Below are 9,488 nucleotides of genomic sequence, written 5' to 3' on the forward strand. Positions count from 1 at the left end.
TATTTATGAATAAAAAATGAAGAATTCCAATGAATGAGTTAATTTATAAACTTTATTTTGATTGTCCAGCTGCTATCCTCATCAGATCATTTTTCGTTTCATGTGGCCTCTCTCAGGATGCATTGCATCGAGCAATATTGTTTAAAAACGATTTAATAAGCACTTTGTTTTATGACGCCGTGTTATTATTTTACAACCCACTCGGCAGCCAGCGGCTCTGCGGATGCGTCCAATTCTCTGCGCACTCCGTTTTTATTTTTACAGCACGCCGGCTGCGTTTACTGCTCGGCAACCATGGCGGCTCAAGACCACAGGAAAGTTGCCCCACTTTTTCCACTTTGCCCGCAGTCTCATTGGACGTTCTTTAGTGTAGGTGTTAATGGCAGGAAGGGGCTAGCTTTTGTGAGCTGGGAGCTCAATATGGTCATGTGACATGGGTCACTCCACTTATAGACGCATACATACACTAGCATCCACGCTACGTTCCCTCTCAGTGCCGCAGTGATGCATCCTCATTAAGTCCCCGTCCTGCGACTGTCACAGCAAGCCTCCTGGTCCCATCCTTGGCCAACCAGAGTGTCTGAGCCTCCCCCAGCCTCCATGGAATCTTCGAACACTCCTCCCCCCTCCTCTGCACGGTGAAGCGCCAAGTTGTCCGCCTGACCTCTGAATGTTGCTGACCAATATTTGTGGTTGATATGATCGGAGAATGAAGAGCCTGCCACAAGTGGTGTCCAAACATTTTCTATAGGAAAATCCATTGTTTATACTGTAGTGGATATTTACCCCCCCCCCCCCCCAAAAAAAAAAAAGTCTTAACACCCCTGTTACATTGAAGCCCAAATAAATTTCAGATGTTCTAGTAGGCTTCTCCAGGCAGCGTTGTCGTCACATCTTACAGCAGATCTCTCATATTTCACCTTTGAACTTCAAAGGTATGAGTCAAGAGAAGGATCCAAAATGATTTCCAAGCCTTAAATCGTGAAGACGGTCGTCATCAATTGGTGAAAATATGGCACAGCAGTGACATTAGCAAGAACTGGATGCCCCTTCAAAATGGATGCAAAGATAAGAAAAAAAAAACGGGTCCGAGAGGCCTCCGAGAGGGGGTCAGCTGGCAAGTCAAAAACACAACCAAATCCAGCAAAAAAAAAAAAACAGTCTGCCCCCCAAAAAATTCAAAATAAAACCTTGAAATCACATGGGAAAATGTCTTACGGTCCAATGCAAGCAACCAAGTTTTTGACTGGAAGTAGGAAAGCAAAAAAAAAAAAAAAAAAAAAAGCATGAAAAGCCTACTAGAACATCTGAAACTTTTTTCGGGTAATTCAGAGGCACTAAATGGTAGCAGGTTTGTGCTGACTCCCATTTGACATTGAGTTTGAATGGGATTGGTTAATTCTGAACACAGCCACATCCAAGTTATGAGGGTGTCCAAACTTATGCAACCACACCTTTGTGCAGTTAATTTTGACTCAACCTCTTGAAAATATTTATTTTTCAATTGTGCAGGCCATGTCCAATGTTATATTTCATACATGGCTGCAAATGGCTCCCGGGCCGTAGTTTGAACACCTTTGACCTCGACTGATCCGGTAGATACGTTGGAGATTGAAATTCAGACACAGTGGAACCGCCAATCACGGCTCACGTTTTTTCTGGGTTTGGTCATGTGACTTCCTCAAGCTGAGCCTTAGGCACTGTGATGTCATTTTCAGTCAAGTGTCAAAATGGCCGCCCCCTTGAGATGCATAAAAATGGCTTAATTTTGCTGCTTAATTCATATTCCGTAAACAATCAGAATATTTAGAACATGTTGTAAAAAAAAAATGTTGACTTGAAACAGTCTCATTGCTAATGTAGCTTAGCTTGCTACTTACATGGACTATCAGTACCGATTCTGAAGACCTTGGCCAGATTAGATTGAATCCGGCAGCACATAAGAGACACAAAACTTGATCGGCGAAGTAGCCAAAAGAAACAAATATTGAAATTTATGTTGGGTACTACTGTACGTATTTTGGGGAAAAAATCCTGCGTGTATCGGAGCGTAGCGTGCTAAAGTAGGGAGGTAAGGTTACACCATGGGAAAGGGAGCAGGGGAGATAGCGGTACCAGATAGCGAGGGCATCTGAAGACGAGCTAAGAGCCTGTGCTTAGTGGCCTAATGGACGATTTGAAAGCACACTCACACTCTTTGGCTAGCAGCAGACCTCCCTAAAACCGTAAAAGTCGGCTGATTGACAAGGTAGAGGTGGGGTCAAGTGTGTGTGTGCGTGTGTGTGCGTGTGTCCTCCAATGTCGGGACATGATTCTGTTTACACAGTCATGCTGTGTGGTTGAGACTTGCCTTCCTTTTTGGGGACAAACAATCATAAAAGACCAAAAGGGAATCGTTTGTATGTATCGTTAACATTTTTGTTACATTCTTGACAAGGGACGTTCGATACCACTTTTGAAGTTTCAGCACTTGAGTAGTCACTGATACCACTAATATCCCAATATAGAATTTTACCTTAAAATTGTATGAACAGCTTTCCATTTTTGCTTGTAATAATGAATTATCTTTATTCACCACAGTGTTATGAAGAGAAATGTTACTTGTTTTAATTGTAAATTGTTCATTTGCATTAGGGCTGGGTATCGATTCTAATTTTCTCAATCAATTCGATTTCGATTCGCAATAATTCAGTTCGATTTTACCCGATTTGATTCACTTCGGTTCAACCCGATGTCGATTCATTATGGAACATCAATTCTTAAATGTCAAGGACATGATAAAAACTCCGCAAATATTAAGTTCCAAAGTAAATTTGCGGAGGCAGTAACCGATTTAGGTTACTAATGAAAGTAGCACACGTTTATAATCAGTTAACTGTTACACAAACATTGACATCAGCAAGGATGTGGTGAAAATATTTTCATAATTCTTGATTGAATAATTGTAAATATTCACTTAAAATATTCAGGATTGTCTTAAAGTGCAATGTCAGGTCTTTGATAAATTTGAGAAAATACTTTGAAATTCATGTGAATTATTAGATATATATTTTTTAAATCCTACCCTAATTTGCATATTTAGGACGTATATTTATTAGTAGCAGATGTTTTTAGTATACGTCTTGGGCCGCTAAAAAATGGATGGCGGGCCACAAATGCCTCCCCAGCCACAGTTTGCAACTCCATTTATAATATTTGCCGCACTTTGGCTTCTAGGAATCTAAGTTCTGAGAAAGGTAGCACATGATTTAATCGCAGATTAACGAACGCTTCATGTCATTTTGCAAACAGGAAGTAGATGATCACCACTTTAAGGCCATCAAAATTGATCGTAATAATTTGACATTTCATTTATGCTGCATTCAAACACGCCGGCAGTCGTGACCGGATGCAAAGTTTAATAAGACAGACAAGCTGACGCTGATGTATGAAGACCTGTGGCGACTTGGAGAGGAAGGGGTGGAGCTTAAACCAGGGAATCCCCAGCACTCGGTGAACGGTCAATGTGTCAATTTGGGAATAATGCACTGATGGAAATAATGATGGAAAACAAGACTCACGTTCCAGAGATGAAGAGCAAAGGAAGGAGGATCGTTTTTTTACGGTGATGCTTTGTTTGCGACGGCTGTCTGCTGGATGAAAACAGGGCCTCTTTAACTTCTGCTGGGTTAATGGAACTTTTATGAGTTTGTCCTGCAATCATGTAACCCCTGGCGTCTCCGTCTCCTCCTCCTCTTCTCTTTCTATCGGACGGCACATCAGAGGTGAGCCGCTGTGGCGTATCTGTAAACACCGCTTCTCCGCCTTTATGAGGACAGGACGGAGTCTAAAATGGCGGGTGACTCACTTGGCCCGGATGAGTTTATATTCAGTAAAGACTTGTTTAGGCAGCGGTTAGTGGAGTCACATGCGCAAAAAAGTACAGAAAAGTTATCCTAAAGGGACGTAATTGCTTTCACTTTTTGCAGCGTGTCAATTGCTTTCACTTTTTGCAGCGTGGTGATGGACGCTCAAATTAAAGAAGCGGCTCTTTTGTTTTATTAGAGAAGTCATCGCATTGCTTTTTCTCGAACCCCCGCCGCTTCAAAAGTCAGCATAAAAGGAAAATCTCCCGTCATAAAGCACGGCTGAGGAAAGAACGTCCCGCGTGTCAGATGCAACTTTTAATGCGGAGCCGTGACTCACGCGCGGGCTTCGTCACCGGGAGTTTTATTCACTTCCATCATCGGAGTGTCGATCGCAATCACGGGGCTATCTGAGCGGCGTGATTGACGGGGTGGAGTCACGGGCGTATGCGGTGGGAGGTGGAGCTGAACACTGAAATCAGCTGCCATCACAACGCCGAATTGCAATATTGGCATTTGTGTGACTGGAGCATTGCTCACACGAGAACCAAGTAGAAGTTAGCATTAGCATCAGATGTAACGCACTGCAATCGAAAAGTGACATTTTGGGGTTGCTGGAAATTAATGAGGCAGTGAGAAGGAAAATCTGCATACAATATAATACATCCTAAAGGGAACAAAACATTTGGTTGACTGTTTTGACCTCTAATAGCAACTTGCTGACACAGCAAATTTTTGATTCACTGTTATCTATTAAACATTATTATTGAAACTCATTAGAGATATTTTTTCAAAAAAGATGATAAAGAGATCCATAAGAATCCCTCTGAAGCTCTATTTTTTGTGTGTGCAGGGCAAAACCTGAGCGGGCTTTGAAGTAAAATACGATTTTTAGCTTAGCCTTAGTCCATTAGCATAGCGCTAATACTAAATAGCATCTATGTTGCGGTGCTACTACCATTTGAACCACCAACCGACAATCAGAATCATATTTTATCTCGTGCGTTGGATCCCTACCGGAATCCTCCATCACTCTGCGGTTAGCTGTTAAACCAGCCGGCTATCAAACGGTGGCTAAGGCTAGCTATTTCTCTGCTAGCATAGCGCATTTGGCTAGCATCTAAGTGCATTACAGAACATCCAAACGTATTTAAAAACGTCCAAAATGTTTACACCACACTGGCGGTTCCACTCTTCCGTTTACATACGCACTGCCGATATGCAAAGACGCACACCCGCGCCGTCTCTCGTCCCCAAGTCGCGTGGTCTTTTATTAGAACGGCATAATAAGGCTCCATCACCGGAGCCAGCCAGCCGGATCTCGCCCTCCCGATGCCGACCACCGCTTGGCTGCAACGGATGCGAGAGCTAATTTGTCACCGTCAGCGCTTGTCCCTCCCGTTTTCTCGAGTCTCAGAGGACGGTTTTAGCATTCCATCTTGGTACGGCATCGGGTTATAGAAGACATCTATCCGCCCACACTCGCCACTCTGCCAGCCAATGGAATGACTTTAATGAGCATTTAATTTTGCCCCCTCGCCATATATTCCTCATGCAACATGATAGCGTGTGTGTGTGTCCCCTCCACGCTGCTCTAAACGAACCAATTATAGGTGTTTATGTAGCTTTAATGCTCGTAAGCGTCAGGAGAGAAAGATTGCGCCGCTCACCACCTAATCAATGAGGCCTTGAATGCGACACCGGCCCACCCTCCCATTGCTCTCCCTCTCTCTCTTTTTTAAGCGTCTTGCTCTCCCCCTTGTTCCATCTCTGTTCAATTAGCGCCAGACAAGCATAGCGTATCAGGCTAATTGGCCATGAAGAGAACTTTAAACAGAGCGGGATGAGGCTATTGCAACGCTCCATTCAGGACAATAAAAAAAACAAAAAACATAAATCCTCAAGCTTGGTATAATGTGCTGATGTGCGTTTGATTGGATGATGCCGCAATGGACAGTATGCCATTAAGGTTCTTGTCGCTACATACTGTGAGTCCATATTCAGAACCTTGCCCAGCATTGGCTCATTCTCTTTTGGATCCAGCGCTGGGTGAGCTATTTCGCAACAATTTGGGTTACTTTTTGTCCAGCAGTTAAAAAGTGTACAAACATAACGTCTCAAGTTGACTTTGGCGTGCAGAAGTGAGTGCAGTGCCTCTTCATTTACATATATTCAATCTAAAAATAGTTGGGTCAAAAGTAACCCAATTTGGGTCAAAAAAGGAACGACCTGCTACTTGGGTCAATTTGACCCTACTTTCTGGGTTATTTAAAAAACAATCCAAGTTTTTGCGTAGTTTTGTACAAAATGATAAAATTTTGAGGTTGTTTTGAGCAAAATAACTCAAAGTTGGGCCAAATTGACCCAAATAGTGGATCGATCCCTTTTTGACCAAAATGTGGATATTTGTGAACCAATTGTTTATAGAGGAGCAGCTATATAAAGCACACCTTAAAACTGTTTGGTCTAAAGTGGGTCAATTTGACCGAGCTTTGTTTTTTTTTGCAATTTAAAAAAAAAAAAAATCTGAATTTTTGTGTAGTTTTGTACAAAATTACCCATTTTTGGTTGTTTTGTGCACAATAATCAATAAGGTTGTGTCAAATTGACCCAAATAGTAGATTGATCACTTTTGGACCCAAAATGGGTTATTTTTGAACCACCCGTTAAAACTGTTGGGTCAAAATTTGGACCAACCTACTAAATTATGTCTATTTGACCAAGCTAAAATTTGGACCAACCTACTAAACTGGGTCAATTTGGCCGAGCTTTGGGCTGTTTCGTACAAAAACTTAAAAGTTGGGCCAAATTGACCCAAATAGGGGATCGATCCCTTTTTGACCAAAATTCGGATATTTTTTTTAAAACCATTTGTTTGTAGAGGAGCAGCTATATAAAGCACACCTTAAAACTGTTTGGTCAAAAGTTGGACAGACCCACTAAATTGGGTCAATTTGACAGAGCTTTGGGTTATTTTGAAAAAAAAATAAAGAAAAATCCAAATTTTTGTGTAGTTTTGTACAAAATGACAATTTTGTTGTTGTTTTGTTCACAATAACCCATAAAGTTGTCAAATTGACCCAAATAGTGGATTGATCACTTTTGGACCCAAATTGGGTTATTTTTTAACCACCCGTTAAAACTGTTGGGTCAGAATTTGGACCAACCTACTAAATTGTGTCTATTTGGCCAAGCTAAAATTTGGACCAACCTACTAAACTGGGTCAATTTGGCCGAGCTTTGGGTTGTTTTGTACAAAAACTTAAAAGTTAGTTAGTTAGTAGTGGATCGATCGCTTTTTGACCCAAATTGGGATATTTTTGAAATCACCTATTTTTAGAGTAGCAGCTATATAAAGTACACCGTAAAAAAGTGTTGGGTCAAAAATAGCCCAATTTAGGTCATAAACCGGACGGACCCACTAAATTGGGTCAACTTGACCAAGCTTTGGGTTGTTTCATACCCCAAAAATTGTAAGTTGGGTCAGTCCAGTTTTTGACCCAAATTGGGCTATTTTTGACCCAACACATTTTTTGGGTATTATTGTCTACTGAAAGTGTGCTCTCACAAACCCACACAACTTTAACAATAACAGGTTCAAAAACAGCACCTGTAGCAGCCTTTGCACCCGGAGGCAGGCAGAGATGAATGTGGTTTACCGCGATGCTGCACCACCCACTGGGTATTTAGGGCCCACCTCGGTGGGTTAGGTGAGCTCTGTGGGGCCCGGGGTCCTGTTAGCTAACAGCGCAATTACTCACGTAGGACTCGGATCTCTGCGGGTAGCAGGCGGCGACGTCGTCTGACGGTGAAGATGATCACTCTTCCAATGAGTGTAATTAATATAATGAAGAGCTACTGAGCACGTTCACCGGCGTGTGATGAATAGAGCGCACGTGCTGTCGTTACTCACAGGTGACGCCGTATGTGTTAATGTTTTGCGAGTGTAGCGTGAGGAAGAAAAGGGCAGAAAACACACTACCATGCGTAGAACACAACTTATTACAACTCCAGATACGCAGTGAGCACAAAACAAAAGCAGACAAACGAACCTGATGTTTATTCATATTGTTGAACGGGCACAAGGTTCAACAATATGAATAAACATCAGGTTCGTTTGTGCAGTGGTCCGAAGTTTCACAACTACGGCGCAAATATATTCAAATACAGACGTAATGTTATAATTAGCTGTCATGGTGACATGTTATGTGCTGGCCTGCTGCCTGCCCGCGGTGAAATTATCTTCACTAATGAACCTAAGCGGAGTCAATGACTCAGGAAAGGGGGAGGGGGCGGGGGGGTCGACCAAACAAGACTTGTTTGGGCTAAATTACTATTGGCGGCATTGTGGCAAAGATATCAAGTCCACAATACTTTACTGTGAGGGGCTTGTTATGCGCTGCTGGGCAAGCTATTAAAGCTGCGAGTTTGCAGCAGCTAATTTAGCAGCGTGTCACTTTGGCTGCTTAAGCCGTTTGGAAAATGGATGGATTCGATACCACTTTTTTTCAGACCGATACCAGTTTGAATATTCACACTTGGAAACTCGAGGAAATGAAAGGTGTCTTAGACGGCTTATGGCTGGGCGAAATTTCCCTTTTAGGCATCAATAAAGTAATCTGAATCGGAGTACTCACCGATACCGAGTACAGATACTTTTGATACATAAAATTTCATTTATCACAATGAACAGACCTTTTCCTGACACAGATGATCTGCCAATGTGCCAAACTCTCACAGGACGGCGCCAACTACTGCTAAGGAGGACTTAATAAGATCGTTGGCTGGTATCGGCAGCTTCCACAAATACTCGATACCTTGAAATAAGGCCGATTATCAGGCCGATACCAGGTACTTGCCCACAGAAAATAGATTTTCCAACCATATTAAAAAAAATTCTCAAACAGCAGACGTCTTTACTTTCTTTGTGATTATGGATTCACGATTGACCTGGTGTGAGGTCACATGACATAAAAATCTTTAGTTAAAGCGAATTAACCGATTCCTGTAAAAATGTACTTTAGAGGAATGACCATTTTTTGGTGCGAACATGCAGCAAATAATTAGAGACAAACTTGTCTCAATGCCACATAGTAAAGGTTATTTTCCCCAACACTCGCTGACACATCAGACTGGATTCTTGCCCGATTGTGGACACAATACAGTGCGGTGCGTCTGTCGGGTGAGGCCCTCTGGCTCGGGGCTCGGTCGCGTCCCCTTCCGACGTCAGCGCTCGAGTCAGTCTCGCCGCGACTCCTTTACGGCCCGCTTTCATGTGTCCTTTAATGAGGAAACCGCCGGCTCAGCAGCCCGCTATAAAAACAGGCAAATTTAAGCGGGCCGAATAGGAATCAGCGGCCTAATTCGGCAGGCTAGACAAGAGGCGAATCTCTAAACCAGAAGCCGTTGTCTTATTTGCGGAGTAGACTATTTCAAGCATTAACAAAGTCTAATTCAAGAGTTATTTCTCCTCCGAAGCGAGGGGGATTTTTGATCGTGAACAGCAATCCAGTGAGTCACAAAACGATGACGCAACCAGCAACTATAGCCACAGTCTACTTCTAAAATCACAAAAAAGCAGTTACACAACCCGAAAAACGAAAGTTCAGTAAAATAAAATTGCCCACCCCCTCATTTAATTGT

Source organism: Vanacampus margaritifer, chromosome 17 (genome assembly GCF_051991255.1).
Source record: "Vanacampus margaritifer isolate UIUO_Vmar chromosome 17, RoL_Vmar_1.0, whole genome shotgun sequence".
NCBI lineage: Eukaryota > Metazoa > Chordata > Actinopteri > Syngnathiformes > Syngnathidae > Vanacampus > Vanacampus margaritifer.